General features: G+C 44.5%; 1 protein-coding gene and 1 non-coding gene across 4 annotated transcripts in view; one reads left to right on the top strand and one right to left on the bottom strand.

The window, feature by feature from the left end:
- Window positions 1-16,417, top strand: part of FGF13 (fibroblast growth factor 13) — a 575,233-nt gene that overhangs the window by 438,933 nt on the left and 119,883 nt on the right. The window lies entirely within an intron of this gene.
- Window positions 14,605-14,677, bottom strand: TRNAC-GCA (transfer RNA cysteine (anticodon GCA)). The gene has a single exon. It is a non-coding gene; the product is annotated as a tRNA-Cys (tRNA).

Genomic DNA, 16,417 nt, shown 5'->3' with positions numbered 1-16,417 from the left:
ACTAATCCATGAGAACAGCATACTTGAGGTGTCTGCGGGAGCCATGCCCTGCTTTGCTTACTATTAATAGCTTCCTCTCAGCCAGTTGGCCATAAATGGCATTTTACAGGGAAGATGACCAGTTTGAAATAAGCCCTAAGGAGCTGTCAGGGTACCAATATTCACTTGGTGTTTTCAGGGTTCCCCATCTATTGCAAAAACTTAGGCGTGTTGAGATCCTGAAACAAAAGTGGGTTCATCAGTTTCATGATGTCATCCACAGTCGTTGTTCTGGGTGTCTGTGGTTTAGCAGACATTTGCATCTTTACCTATGAATTGAAAGCCAACAGTGACTTTGACTAACCTGCAGTGAAAATTGAGTGCAGGCAGCATGCGGTAAACCTTTCTACCCTCTCATTATGAAAGGACTACGATGTGCTCTTGGCTATGGGTTGGCCTTCAAGAGTTAATGTGCAGCCAGGAGGCCTGCCTGCTGTTCCCGCTGGCCTGCCAGCACAGTTGTATTAAAGTGAAGTAGGTGCAGACCATTCCAAGATGATTCACCAGGAAGGGGGAGCCTCAATTTATTCATATGAGCTGCTTTCATTATTTTCCATTAGTATATAGCCAAAGCATTGATTGTGGATCTATTATTTACTTAGCATAAATGAAATGACTGTTATAGAAGATAGAATGCATATATTGATTTTGGCTGTGTCCTTTAACAAGGATAAATGATTTTACTTCAGAGAGTTTTTGTAATCAAAACTTGCTGCAAGAGCTGCAGGACCATAATGCTTCAGGGCCAGCTGCAGTTTAAGGAGGGAGCATGTGATATGCCAAGGGATTTACATTTCCTGTGTGAGAGGAGGGTAAGTCCTGTTCATCTCAACCTTTCCCTGGTGATAACTGAGAAGGGAGGGTCTGAGAGCCAAGAAATCAGAGCCAAAGTGTTATATGGTGTTGGCCTTTGGAGCTGCATTTGCAGGGACAGCACAAAAACAGTATAGCCCACTGGAGTCTAACTGACCTGGTTCAAATCTCGCCCGACTACTTTTTAGATGCGTGGTGCTGGACAAGTCCACTAACCTGGCTTTTTATGATGTCAGAAATGGGTGGGTAACGGGACCAACTTCACAACTTTGCCAAAGACATTGAATGAGCTCTTCTGGGTAAAGTACCTCGCCCAGAACCTGGTGGAGGGCAGGTCCTCAAATCTGCTTTATCCACTCCCCACCCCCTTTCTGTCTTCTCAGGCTTCCACATCTCCTTGCTCAGTACCTGTCTTCCTCAGCAGTCTGAGCATTTCAAGGTCAGGGATTACCCGTTTGGCCCTTTTCGGTGGCCTCTGACCTCCGTTCCTTTGACAACTCACTTTTGACTCACACTCATTTCTAGGCACAGAAGAGTTCACAGAGAGCGGCTGCCTCCTCCTCATGCTTGCCTGACATTTTCATGATGACTGAAAGCAATCACAAGACAGTTATTTTTAGATTTTCTCAGAAACTCAATGAGGTACCACACTGGGTTGAAATTCACCTCTACATGTATATTCAGCACCTACTAAGTTAAGAGAGTTGGGAAGCAGCTTGGGAGAATATCCAGTGACACACAGGGTAGGTGAGGCACAAAGGCTGGGGGAGGGGGTGAGGAGTGGGGTTGTGTTGTCAGGGAGAGCCCTGAGGTAGCGGTGATCAGCATACAGAAAATGTAACATGACCTGCCAGTCAAACCATGATGTCATGCTTGTTCCTAAGGGAGCACGTGATTAGGTGCCAAGCCAGTAAGTGCCACGCTCGGTATACACACAGGGTTATTTCTCCCGTCTCTGTCCTACCCTCGTTCACCCCTGGCTCCCATCTCACAGCTTCTCACACACAGCTCTGTTGTAGGATGCTCATCATACCACATTATTGTGATTAAGGGGGAGGGAAAGGTTATGGTGTCCAAGGAAGGCTTCATGGATGACAGGGGCTTCGTTCAGCCTAGAAGTAGATAAAGGATTGGCATTAGACAAAAGGAAGGAGGACATTCCAGATGGAGTCTACAGTGGGAACACAAGCCTGGAGCCAGAAATCTGCATGGTACATTGCCTCAAGGCGGTGGGGAGGAGGGATGTGGGAAGAGGCGGGAATGGGCAGGACTATCAAATCACCAGGATGACTGGAATGGGAAATGTGCAACGCACACTGGGTGATGCGATGGTCTAATTGTCCCCCAGGCAGCCTGGCATTCATGGACACTGCGCTCCACTAAAGTGCTGGGATGGGAGGTGGGTGGCCGGGGTGTGGAAATTAGCCAAGAGGAAGAAGTCCTATAAGCTTTGCTAGGGCTCCCCACCCCAGTTAGGAACATATGGCCCTGGCAAGGGTCCTTGCTTGATTTGGACCCACTCCTTATCCTACCCTGGCTGTCAATTGTTAGGGAAAAAGGAAAAAGGCAGCTGGCCTGCCTGAAGGAACAATCATTAGCTAATGCTGCCATCTCCAGGAATCTGCTTGCTAATGACCAGCACTCAGAAGCCTGCATCAGACTTTCTGCCATAACAGGCTCCTCCCCAAGCCCTACTCCAGCCTCCACAGGCTGGCTTGGCTTCTCCAGCCTGGAATTTGACTGGGCAGCGGGAGGCAGGGATGAGCTGCCCAGAGCTCCCAGAATCGCTGACTGCCAGCAGCCTTCTGTTTTCTCTGGTCTGACAGGGATGCGTAGCAAAGGTTGTCATCTGAAGAATGACATTTGTATTCGTTTGCCAGGGCTGCCCTGACAAAGCACCACCGAATGCGTGACTTGAACCATAAAAATTTATTTTCTCACAGTTCTTGAGTCTAGGATCATGGGGTCAGCAGGGGTGGTTTCTTCAAAGACCTCTGTCCTTGACTTGCAGATGGCCACCTTCTAAATGTCCCCACGTGGACTTGCCTCTGTGTGTGTACATCTGTGGTTCTCTTTGTGTGTCCAGATCTCCACTTCTGTGGACACCTTTCTGTTTGGACTATCTCTGTTGTTGTTTGGTTGCTAAGTCATGTCCGACCCTTTTGCCACCCCATGAACTGTAGCCCACCAGGCTCCTCTGTCCATGGAATTCACCAGGCAAGAATACTGGAGTGGGTTGCCATTCCCTTCTCCAGGGGAATCTTCCCGACCCAGGGATCGAACCCGTGTCACCTGCAGCTCCTGCATTAGTAGGTAGATTGTTTACCACTGAGCTACCTGGGAAGCCCCTACTGCTTTCCTTTAATATAATTATCTCTGTAAAGGCTGTATCTCCAAATAGTCACATTTTGAGGTGCTGAGGCAATTAGGACTTCAACATATGAATCTGGGGTATAAGTTTAACCCCCCATATATGCCTCATACAGTGAAGACTTTGGGTAAGCTCTTTCCCTCTCCTGACCTTTATGATAAATGAGTTAGAGCTACCAGCTTAGAAATCTTCTCCACAAATAACTGATTCTATGAAGTGTGGGTAAGTTTTTCAGAAAAGAAATGCAAATTGGTGATGATTCGCTAACAAATGGATTTTCACAGTCCAGACTGATTTCATATTCTGAGAGCAAACTAATGTAGCAATTTCATTATAGAGTTTGAACTTGATATATATCTTCATTAATTTGTTTATTAAATAACTACATTTGAGTGCCTTATATATATCAGGTGCTATGCTAAAGGCAAGAGAAAAAACCTGAATCTATTAGATCGTATTTTCTAATTAGCTCTGTTATAATTTTAGACAAATATTCCATAAGAAATTGTTGGACACTGAGGTATAAACATCAGAACTAATATTGGGTTTAACCATCTTTCTGCCTTTAACAATGAGTTTGTACATGTAGTCTTAAGGTATTTTCAGTACATAGTTCTCTAATTTATGTATTCTTTCATTAACTCATGCGTTCCACAAATATTCAGTTCAGTTCAGTCACTCTGTTGTGTCTGACTCTTTGTGACCCCATGGACTGCAGCACATCAGGCTTCCCCGTCCATCACCAACTGCCGGAGCTTGCTCAAACTCATGTCCGTCAAGTCGGTGATGCCATCCAACCATCTCATCCTCTGTCGTCCCCTTCTCCTCCTGCCTTCAGCCTTTCCCAACATCAGGGTCTTTTCCAAGGAGTCAGTTCTTCACATCAGGTGGCCAAAGTATTGGAGTTTCAGCTTCACCGTCAGTCCTTCCAATGAATATTCAGGACTGATCTCCTTTAGGATGGACTGGTTGGATCTCCTTGCAGTCCAAGGGACTCTCAAGAGTTTTCTCCAACACCACAGTTCAAAAGCATCAGTTCTTCCGTGCTCAGCTTTCTTTATAGTCCAATTCTCACATCTATACATGACTAGTGGAAAAACCATAGCTTTGACTAGACAAACCTTTGTCGGCAAAGTAATGTCTCTGCTTTTTAATCTGCTGTCTAGGTTGGTCATAGCTATTCTTCCAAGGAGCAAGTGCCTTTTAATTTCATGGCTGTAGTCACCATCTGCAGTGATTTTGGAGCCCAAGAAAAGAAAGTCTGTCACTGTTTCCATTTTTTTCCCTATTTGCCATGAAGTGATGGGACTGGATGCCATGATCTTTGTTTTTTGAATGCTGAGTTTTAAGGCAGCTTTTTCATTCTCCTTTCACTTTCATCAAGAGGCTCTTTAGTTCTTTGCTTTCTGCCATATTAGGTTGGACAAAAAGTTCATTCAGGTTTTTCATAACATCTTACTGAAAACCGAAAACAAACCTTTTGGCCAACCCAATATTTTAAATATTCACAGTCAGTGTGCCAGGCACTGTGCTAGGTGCTGACGATACTGTGGTAAATGAAACCAGCAAGGTTACTGCCCCATGGAGCTGACAGTCTCAGGTGGATCTGAGGCGATTTTATTCATTTCATGAACTGTGATGAGTATATAGTAGAAGATGTGTCAAGAGTTGCCCAGACTACTCCCAAGCTCGGTGATTCACTAGAAGGACTCACAGGGTTTAGCATACAGTCTTGCTCCTGTTTGTGATTTATTACAGCAAAAGGATATACAGCAAAGCCAGCTTGAGGATAAGGTACATGGGAAGAAATCTGGAGGAAACCAGGCGCAAGTCTCCAAGGGTCCTTTCCAAGAGGACACGCTTATTTCCCCAGCAAGAAGCATGACAACACATGTGAAAGGTTGTCTATCCAGAAATCTCATTAGAGACCCAGGACCCAGGGTTTCTACTGAGGGCTAGTCACATGGGCACCATCTATCTGCCTGATATATGCCAAAATTCCAGATACCCAGAAGGAAAACAGATAAGTATTCAGCATGAACTACCTTGTTTGTACAGAATTGCACCAAGTCACGTTTATCATTTCATGCAAGTTTCATATCATTTTAGAGAACTGTTTGCCAGCCTAGTTCCAGACACTAGGCAAGGGGCCAACTGCAAGCAGGCCCTTTTAAGGACAGTAGTGTCAGGGCAGTTAAGTTGGTGAAGTGTGTGTGCGGTGGGAACCAAGGAGTTAATTTTCTGGAAATGAGCATTCTAACTGATTGAAGGCACAGGAGAGGGAGTCAGATTAATCTAGTGGACAGTCTTGTATCCATTCATTCATTCAAAACAATATTAATGACTGCTTACCATGTGCCAGCTATTATATAAAGCAGAGTACACACAGGGAACCAAACCAGTGTTCCTGTCTCAGAGAGCCTCTATTTCTGTGCCTCTTTTCCACATATGCTGAATTATACCACATCCATTTTACTGGAAACTCTCTCTCTAGTTTTAAATAGACCGTGAACATGTAGATCTATTTGGCATGCTCCTTCATTAGAAGAAACACAAGAAGGTAACTTCTATCCAAAATTCGAGCTAGTCCCCTGTGTAAGTAACACGTACATAGTAAATGCTGATAAAATGGGTTTTTAAGCGGGAATCAGTTGTTACTACTCTGATCAAAGACTTTGGCATTATTTCAGTTGTGAGTCTTGGAATCTGAATCCATTTATGTGTTTGCTGCATGATTTTGTTGGTGCTGATGGTAATGGTGGTGATAACAAGAGGGAGGAATAATCTGTTAGCTATTGAGAGAGCAGCAAGACACAACCAGTCCAGAAAACATTCATCAGCTTTAGTCAAACAAAAGAGCACAGTTAGAAGTCTAGTGTCTGATCAGTTTTGATTAAGTTCACAAGAATACTACTACTTGATAGGCTGAAGTATTCTTATTCATTGTCTAGTCCAGCCAGCCAGTCAGCCATCTCAATCACCCTGTTGTACCACTGAGAGTGGTTCTTAACTCAACTTGAGACATTTTATGAAAGAAAAATGTGTTTTCATTGAGTTAAGTCTTAGACTCAAACATTGCTCAGATTTGGCCACACAACTAGAAAGATCAAGATGGTTATAGGCTTCACTGTCTCATCTCACAGGTTCCAGGAGTCTTATAGTTTGGCATTGTTGATTCTTAGTTGAATTAGGCTCTCTTGAAACTCTATCATACTAGCAGGGCAGATGCTTGGTAATTCAGACACATTCTGATCTTTGCACTCTAAAAATTCAAAGCGTAGCTCATAGCCATCAAAAGGGAAACCACTTCTGCACCTGTGACTTCATGTCTATCAGTAAAATTAATCCCTGTGTATTTGCTTTGTTCATATCTGACAATTAAAACTTGAGCCTCTGACAGGGCCTTCTTTTTTGTTGTTGGTGGTGGTGGCCACGTGACTCAGAGAAAGGGAAAAATAATACCAAGATAAGTAAAGCTTTACCTAGCATTTAACTTTTGGAAAAGACAAAAACTGGAGATATGCTAACACACAAGTTGAATTCCTTAGTGCCTAGAACAGTGCTTAGAATACAGAATGCTCTAAAATATTTGATGAATGTCTGAGACAATGGAGGATTCAACATATTAAAGCAAAGTAGTGCTTACGGAATGTGGGAAGATGAAGCTAACCTGTAATGTGGTCAGTTATCTGGGTACTTATTTCAAATTTTAAAATTCTTTTCATGTTTCAAGTATAAAAAATCATCATCGCTAAAAATGAGTAATGGAAGGTGCTGATTCAAACACAGACACCCCTGATATTTTTCTGACAATGAGAAATAGCCTCAGAGGATAAATGTCTGGAAAATAAATTGTTCACAAAACTATATTTTAAATTAAACCCATGGTCTGTGCTTCAGTCCAAACAGTACAAAGGATTTGTGTACTTCAAGGTGGTATAAAAGAGACTCAGGAACATGGGTTCAGGAGACAGACAGCATTACATGTAATTTATACGAGGTCAGGGCTAGTGAGGTTTTGTTTATCACTGTCTGTATACCCGGTCATCTACAAACCTCTTGATCACACACCTCTACCTGAATGTACATATTTATTTGTGTGCAGTTATGTATGTGTAAATGTTTACTAATAGATTTAAATTATATTCTAAAATAAACATAAGCATACAAATAAAAAAGGATGAAAAGAATAAGTTTATTTGGAGTTCCAATCTGTTCTTCCCACATCTGATTGCTTTGCCCATCCCTGAGACTCATGTATCTGACTTGGGAGAACACTTTTCTAGAGTGTGGTCCATCATAGGAGGTGCTTGACTCTCTTCTTTATTTAATTAGTTAGTTATTTGGCTGTGCCAGGTCTTAGTTGTGGCATGCGGAATCTAGTTCCCTGACCAATTCCCTGATCGAACCCGGGCCTCCTGCATTGGGAGCTCAAGAGTCTTAGCCACGGGACCACCAGGGAAGTCCTTTAATTCTTTTTAATAGTATTTGTTGAACTATTAAATGTGTTCAAATGTAAGTTCTTCTACTGCCTGTGTGAACCTGAGCAGGTTCTACTTTCCATATACTGGTCTTTTGTCATCTATAAAATAGACTAAGTTAATAATGGCTGCATTTTGAGATAATCATGAAGAGTAAATGTAAATAATAGTTGCTATGTTAATGATGATGACGATAATGATAACAGTGGTAAACACTGTTAACTGATCCCTTCTCAGATGAAGGTAATTAGGCTCCACCCTTACAATACCATTACTTTTGACCATGGATACCCTTCACATATTCCACTTGATAGGATGTGTTATTTAATAGGGTTTGATGTAGGGTCTGTTCCTACTGGAAAATTCTGTTGCTGCTTATGGGTGTAATTTCCTGCTAATGGATTTACAAAAAAGTGAAAAGGGAAGAGGTGGTTACTCTCTTCAAGCTCATCTCGAAAGGTGATGCCTTTCAACAATATAAGTTACTGGAACAGAATAAAAGATGCTAGCAGAAAGATACTATTTCCTCTCCTTCACTCCCTCCTCTTCCTCTATTATAAATGGTAGAAGGCAATGGCACCCCACTCCAGTACGCTTGCCTGGAGAATCCCATGGACGGAGGAGCCTGGTAGGCTACAGTCCATGGGGTCACTAAGAGTCGGACACGACTGAGCGACTTCACTTTCACTTTTCATTTTCATGCATTGGAGAAGCAAATGGCAACCCACTCCAGTGTTCTTGCCTAGAGAATCCCAGGGACGGTGGAGCCTGGTGGGCTGCCATCTATGGGTTCGCACAGAGTCAGACACGACTGAAGCGACTTAGCAGCAGCAGCAGCATTTCTCAAAATTTCGTCCTCGGCCTCCTCCTCATCTCCTTCTATGCATCCTTCCCAGGGCATCACATCTTATCTACTCTACCCACCAAGACTGCAGTTACCGTCTCTTTGCTCTTCACTCCAGAATCTCTAACTCCATATCAGGTCCCTCTTCCATATCCCAAAACTACTAATTCTAGATCATCTCCACCACCCCTCAGGCATATTCAAGACTGAATTTGTGCACATATGTATGGGCACACATGTGAAATGATTAGTTGGCAAAGAATCAGAAAATATTTAGCTTGTAGTGCCAGTTGTCACTTTTTGAATGATGTTGGGTGAGTTTACTTTCCTCACCTGTAAAAATAGGATATTGGGAAAATGAACTCCGAGGCTCCTATCTTTTCTTTTTTCCATGCCTCATTGCTGATGGGACCTTAGTTCCCTGACCAGGGATGGAACCCGGGCCCTGAGCAGTGAAAGTGTGGAGTCCTAATCACTGGACCACCAGGAAATTCCCCCCACAGTTCCCTATCTTGATGAACAACAACACCCCAACCATCCAGTTGCCCAAGTCAAAAACCCTCTTCCTTACCTTCCATCTCCAGTCCGTAATCATGTTCTATGAATTCTGCATCCACAGTGGCTTTGAAGTCTGCTTTTTCTCTGTTCACCATGTCATTGCTTCTGGGACAGCTGACATCTCAGATGTCCTCCTCCTCCTCCTCTAGTCTTCTATTTGCAGCCACCGCACAGTCTTCACACTGCAGCCACTGAGCTCTTTCGAAAATGCCAACTGGGTCGGGTCCCTCACTGAAAATGCATATTTCCCCCTGGGCACATAATGGTGGCAAGCCTTTCCATGGTCCACGAGGTGCCACACGATCCAGCCTACTAGCAACTTTCACGACTTCATGTCTCGTCCCACCCCTGCAGATCTGTGTGCCAAGCATTCCAAACTGGATGCATCTCTCAACTTGTCTGATTGTCTCAAGCCTGTCTGTCTTTGTACTTGTTCCCTCTGCCGGCAATTCTTAGCCCCTCCCAACTCACTTGACTAATGACCGCTGGCCTTCAAAACTCTGCCACCACCACCTGCTCTGAGAAGGTGCTTCCCTGACCACCCCTCACCCCACGGCTGGGTTTGGTAGATGCCCCGCTCTGTGCTTTCATAACGCCTTGTGCCACATCCCTGTTGTTATACTGACTACCTTGTAAGGTTATTAATTATATGTGTGTTTGTCGCTCTCTCCTGGGAGCTAAGAGCTCATTTAGCATAGAGACTTTGTATGATTCTTCTGGGTTCTGCCCCTTTCTAGAACAGTTCCTGTTTTCACCTGATTGCATCTTGTTTCAGATTAATATCCTCTTTTCTGGATGCCTTCCCTGATTCCAACCTCCCAAACTCAGACTAGTGTCTTCGACGTCCCTGCCCTGTAACCCTGAACTTCTCTCCTCTTTAAATGTTTACTTCGCTGTCTCGTCCACTATAGGCAGAATCCCTTGAGATTTTATTCAACATGGTGTTTCTGACCCCAGCCTCCTGTTACAGTCAAGTACAGAGCCAGGTAAAGATTACTCATTCATTAAACGTTTGCTGATTTCACTTTGCATTTGGACATTATGATTTTGCCTTATTTCTCTTTCATTTAAATGACATTCCTGTTTGTATACCACTCCTGGTTGCATCTTTTCCAAGCATTATACAGTTTTGCAGATTTGGACTCTTGTCCTCTAGGTGGGGTTGTTTGGAAAAAAAAAACGCAAAGTTACGTATGCTTTAGAAGAAGGAGGTACTGTATTAGTCAGCTAGGGCTGACATAGCAAAATACTAGAAACAGCGTGACTTAAACACTGGACATTTCTTTTCCCAAAGTTCCAGGGGCGAGAAGTCCAGGATCTAGGTGCTGTAAGGGTTAGTTTGTGGTAAAGCCTCTTTCCCAGCTTTTAGATGGCTAACTTCTCATAGTCATAGTGCCCTTACATAGTCCTGGGGGCGGGGGAGTGGGAAAGAGAGAGAGAGAGATTTTCTGAGTGCTCTAGTGTCTCTTCCTCTTCTTATAAGGATTCCAGTCCCTTCAGATTAGGACCCTACCATTATGATGTCATTTAGCCTAATTAACCCCCTAAGGGGGCTTCCTTGGTGGCTCAGGGATAAAGAATCCACCTGCAATGCAGGAGCTGCAGGAGACATGGGTTTGATTCCTGGTTCAAGAAGATTCCCCTGGATAAGGGAATGGCTACCCACTCCAGTATTCTTGGTTGGAGAATCCCCATGGACAGAGGTGCCCTGGTGGGCGACAGTCCATAGGGTCACAAAGAGTCAGACATGACTGAAGCAACTTAGCACGCACGCATGCACCCCTCTAAAGGCCCTATAGCCAAACTGGGGGCTAGGGCTTCAACTTCTGAATCTGTGGGGGACACACAATTGCGTGCATAAGAGAACCACATCCCAAGGTTATCAACATTTTGTGCCATTCCATTAAACGCTATATTTATATTGTCTTAGAACAAAAGCAGCAGGGTTGGTTGTAACCCCAACTTATGATGAGACTTCCTGAGTCTTTGTTCCCTCGTGTGTCAAAAGAGGGGACTTCCGCTGCAGAAGCGGTGTGGGGGCAGGTGAGCCCACAGGAAACCCTTCGGGCTGGAGAAATGATACTTGAGTTCTTTCCCTTTTCTGGCACTTCATTACCTCAGAAGCCTAGAGTCACTGTGGCTGGCCCACAAGCGCCCTCCTTCTAGGTCAAGTGGACTGCCTTCTTCAAGGGCTTCAGGTTTCTGGGTACCAGGTTTTTGAAACTTCCTTCAGGGAGCCCTCACCTGGAAACCAGAAATTCCAGAAGTAGTGGAGGCAGCGCCGTCCAGGGCGGTTTTCTGACCTCTTGACTCTGGGGTCATCTGATGCACAGGTGGAGAACACAACACCCACCTAAGATCAGGACCTTGGAGCCACTCCACGGGCCCCCTGAGTGATTCTGCCCTGGCTAAAGAGGCTCATGCCGAGGAGACCTTAGCTCGGCATGTCCTCAGTGGTTTTTCACTAAATACTAGTATTAAGAAACATTAGTAGTTATTGTGGGAAATAAAGGATTCTGGGGACAAATTAGTATGTTTAACCCAGAGTTTCTCACAGATAATAGGTTTCTTTATTGTAGGCTTTATGAGAACCTTCAGCCATCCAAATGTATAATACAGATCTCCAAGAGCAGGGCCCAAACTAACTGATCACGGGGCCTTTTCAGTCAGAAAATTTTGGTCAGATTAGTGTTTCCAAGGACTCAGGAATGCTTACTCTGGGACAGTCCTGTAAAAAGCCATGTGGGAGGTGCACTTTGACCCAAGCAATTCCTCCAGGCCTAACCGTGCTGTCTCTCTCTCTGCTTGGGCTCCCAGAAATGCCAAGTCCTCTTGTCCTCCCATCCTGACTTGGCCTTTGCCTGTTCACCTGCCTCTTTCTTGGCTGACTTAGAAATCCCATAGGATTCTGCTGCCAGCCTTCTTTCCAGGCTCTGTGCTTTCCAGTAAGAATTGGCAGGAACACAGACCAGGCCCTCTGGATCTAGAGTCTGGCTTGTTCTCAATGCTCCCTGTGCAGTTTCGACTCTGTCTTGGTCAGGAGGGATACAGACTGCTGAAATCATCAGGTACCTTTCAAATGGAGGCTTTCCTGAGACCCAAGGCAGGTATTTAATACTATGGGACTCGCATAATAGGCATCTTACAAAAGACTCGTTTGCCTGGGCACACTGAACAGGGAAGAGGAAGGGGAAATACAGTAAGTTATTTTACATTTTAAAAAATTTTAACAAAGCCAAAATGGATCAGAATTTTGCTTAGTTTTCATGCTACATAATGCTAAGAAAAACACAAAAATATAATCTCTAAATTTAAGTCTTTTTAGATTTATTTATTTCTAATTGAAGGATATATCAACTACTGATTATCAGAGCTTCCAAGGTGGTGCTAGTGGTAAAGAATCCTCCTGCAATATAGGAGATACAGGAGATGTGGGTTCAATCCCTGGATGGAAGATCCCCTGGAGAGGGAATGGCCACCCACTCCAGTGCTCTTGCCTGGAGAATTCCATGGGCAGAGGAGCCTGGCAGACACAGTCCATGGGGTCTCAAGAGTCGGACACAACTGAACTACTGAGCACACACACAGACACACTCACACACATATTATGGGCCACCCACTGTAGTGAGTAGTTTGTATACATCACCTAATTGAGTTCTCATAACCACCCTAACAGATAGCTACAATTATTCCATCCATTTTCCAGAAGAGGAAATTGGAAGTCAGAGAGGTGGGGAAATAGGCCCAAGGAAGCTCAGAGACAGGACTCAAGCCTCCGTCTGTGCGGCCCTGGAGCCCATGCTTTTCACCGCTTCGCTCTGTTGCTTCTTTAGTCACCCGTGTGCCTGACACTCAGGCCAAACAGAACCACTGGAGTTTGGAGCAGAGAAAGGTTTGTTGCAGGTCCGAACAAGGAGAAAGGAGGGGCTCGTGCTCACAAAGCCCAATCACCCTGATGGTTTTGCTAGGGAACAGTTTTTATAGGCAAAATTTGGAGGAGGTGGTGGGAAGCACGGCAGGGTATGTGGCCTTCCTCTGATTGGTTAGTAGTGAGGTAAGAGGATGGTGTTTTCAGAATCTCAATCATTAACCTTCTGATTCCAACTTGTCTGGGGTCCACATGCGTGTGCTCAGCCTGAAGTTACCAACCTCCATCTGGGTGGAGACCCTGGTTCCATAGAAGAACTCGAAGATAGGTACCAGATTGTTATGCTCGCCCTCAGAAGGAGCCAGGAACCTGATCCATGCCTGCACTGTTGCTTGTTCCTGCATTAACAAGGAACTCCCTTTATTATAAGTGTTTGAATCTGCCCTGTGGAACTCAGGGAAGGACTGGAAGGCTGAACTGTTCTTCCTACAAACAAGAGAGGCTTTTCTACCCAGGAGGACCCCCACAGGGTCCTGCCCAGTTTCAATCCCCTCCCCCCCATTTTTTTATCTTGCTCCATCTTGAGGGGAAAAGGAGTAACACAAGAAAGGGAATAACGTTTTGGATAGAGAGGTTAATCTCGGCAGAAGAGTTGGCTTTGAGGGGACTCAGTTTTACTTCCTTGTGAATCTCCAGATGGGATGGAGCCCATTTGCCTGGTGTCCAAATCAAAGAGCAGCTTAGGTGACTATTTGAAGTCATCAGTGCCTGCCCCTCCCCCAACCCAAGAATCAGTTGTGTAGTGAAGAGAACTTAGAGTTTTTTGTTGGGGAGGTGGGGCGGCGTAGTGATGGTGGGGTCTTCAGAAGGAACCTATGACCCCCTTTTCCATCCTCATTATCTCTCACTGTGTCACTTACCAGAGCTCGCTGTTTCATTCCTCTCCTACCCCCAAGGCTGCAGCCCATATTACCGGTGTGGGAGCACTTTTAAACCTTTCTAGTATAAAACCCAATTGCCCATGGAGTGAAGTCCAAATTCCTAAAACTGGCTTTCTAAATGATCACCTGCCTGCTTCTTCAGTTTATGCCTCCGAAATCCTCTGTTCTTCACTGCCCATCCTTAGCCTGTGGTCATGCTAAATGAGTTCACCTTCAGGAGTGTCCCTTGTGGGTTCAGCTTGCTCTGTCTACTTTTTTGGCCTAGAATACCTATTTCTCTTACCTACCCCATCTGCCTTGCGAACAGCTATTCAACTTTCAGTGCACAGGTCAACTGTCTCCTTCTCTATGAAGCCTTTTTGGTTTTAGCTCACCGTCTTTGAGTCTTAACCTGGCCCGATTCACTTTTGAAGATGGTTTCCCAAGGTACCTCTCAGTTCTGGACAAGCTCCTCCCCAGCAGGGACTCAGGCTTCTTTATTCCAGTGTCTCAAGCAGCTAGAACAGACTTAGCACATAATAAGCACTCAGGAAATGTCTGCTGAATGAAAGGTGAAAGTGAAAGTGAAGTTGCTCAGTCGTGTCTGATTTTTTGCGGCCCTGTGGACTGTAGCCCACCAGGCTCCTCTGTCCATGGGATTCTCCAGGCAAGAATACTGGAGTGCATAGCCATTTCCTTCTCCAGGGGATCTTCCTGACCCAGGGATCGAACCTGGGTCTTCTGCATTGCAGGCAGATGCTTTACCCTCTGAGCCACCAGGAAAGCCCAAATGAAGGGTAGTTTCCCTAAAATAAGAAATTGACATTCATTTAAAATTCGGCCAAGATAATTTTCAGAATAAGAGAACTAAACAGACTATAATTTATTCCTATGGTATTGAGATATGAATCTAAAAAAGTCAAAATGTTTAATTTCTACCTCCATAAAATCTTGAGAGGAAAATAAAAATCACTAAAGCAGGATTAGCACGCAACTGAAATATGCTAGCTCTCCACCAGAGGGTGCTATGAACACAAAGAGAAGCCGTTCTTCATTAGTTTGTTCTCCCTCAGAGACAAACTGCAGAAACCAAATAACTTTTCTGTTTTCCCTGCATTGCGTACAGTTTGGGAAGAAATGAATAACTCTCCCACGATGCTTGAAAATCACGTATGTCTGGAACAAGTCTTCCTGCTAATAAGATGCGCATGTGTGCCTGCCTGCTGGCGCACGTGCCCGCACACACACACACACCCCTAGAACCTTTAAAAGATAAAGCATCAAGTTTACAAATGTATGAATTGTTGTATATCTTGAACTTGTTCATTGACACATTCAGGTGTTATTTACTATAACATCAGAAGCAGAATCAAGCAGAAGAAAGCATGTGTTATGTTGCTTTTAACCCTGCAATAGAATATTCTAGAAGACCAGTCCAAGTATCAGAGATGGGGTATCATCCAGCTCTTGCTACTAAGAGCACAAAAACAAAGCAGTACCAGCTTGTGTGCACTAGTTCAGTTTTGATTCTTACGAGACTGTAACGGGAACACACACAACACGATCAATATTTGGGAAGCTGTAGTTTGTATAACCAGTGACTTAGGCCAATCAAACCTTGTTTTCAACATCATCGCTCCAGTTTCTGCCTTCAGCATATCCCTGTTGGCCTTGGATGCTGAATGATATTTTTAAACTGTATTCATGTTTAGCATCCTTTTAGATTCCCCGAGCTCCATGTATATGTGTGTGTTTTCCATCTGTGTCTCCTGCACACGCCAAAGGTACACTGTACAAAGGTGCACTGTAAGGGCTCAGTTAGTGTTCATGGATTGCTTGCTTATTGATCAGTTTCTGTAAAAATGCTGCCAAAAGTGTCAGGAAGGATAGCGATGAGATTACAGGGGATACGAGTAAATGGGCCAGAAGGGACTGAGGGGAAGAGAAAAAGACTCGTTTTATCGACCACTCAGTGTGCTGGGCACCGCCCTACCCACTTTCTGTGAATTTCTCGTCTAATTCTTACAGAAGCCCAAGGAAGAAGTCATTACCACTCTGATCCCATCACTTAGCTTTTTGCACAGTTGTGACTGTTACATTAAAATACTCGATTAAGCAGCATTCCTGGGAGTGACCAGGGTTTCATGTGTGCCTTTTGTACCTTTGGATTTGAGCTGTGGGCAGAATAAATGGTGAGCTGTTACTGAAGCTGACTCCTGTATTCCCAGGGGTAGGGGCAATGTGGATCTCCCTGGCTGCTTCTCTGCCCCTGCTGCAGTCAGAGAAATTGACAGGGAGATACAGCCCTCAGCAGTGGACAGAAGTGAAGCTGTTCCTATCTTTTGACTGGAGTGGGGGGTGCCTGTTGGGCATTTCCTTTCCTCCCTGGGACTCTTTAGTATCATCAGAAATGAAAGACGTGGGCAGTGCTGATGGATGTTGAGCAGTTGGATTCACTGGAGAATGCTTTATAGAGGAGGAGGGATTCGCCATCATGATAACTCTGCCTCAGGAGAAACCATA

The sequence above is a fragment of the Budorcas taxicolor genome, chromosome X (genome assembly GCF_023091745.1).
Source record: "Budorcas taxicolor isolate Tak-1 chromosome X, Takin1.1, whole genome shotgun sequence".
Lineage (NCBI taxonomy): Eukaryota > Metazoa > Chordata > Mammalia > Artiodactyla > Bovidae > Budorcas > Budorcas taxicolor.
The sequence above is the reverse complement of the archived record's forward strand: the minus strand, read 5'-3'. Positions and strand labels throughout refer to the sequence as shown.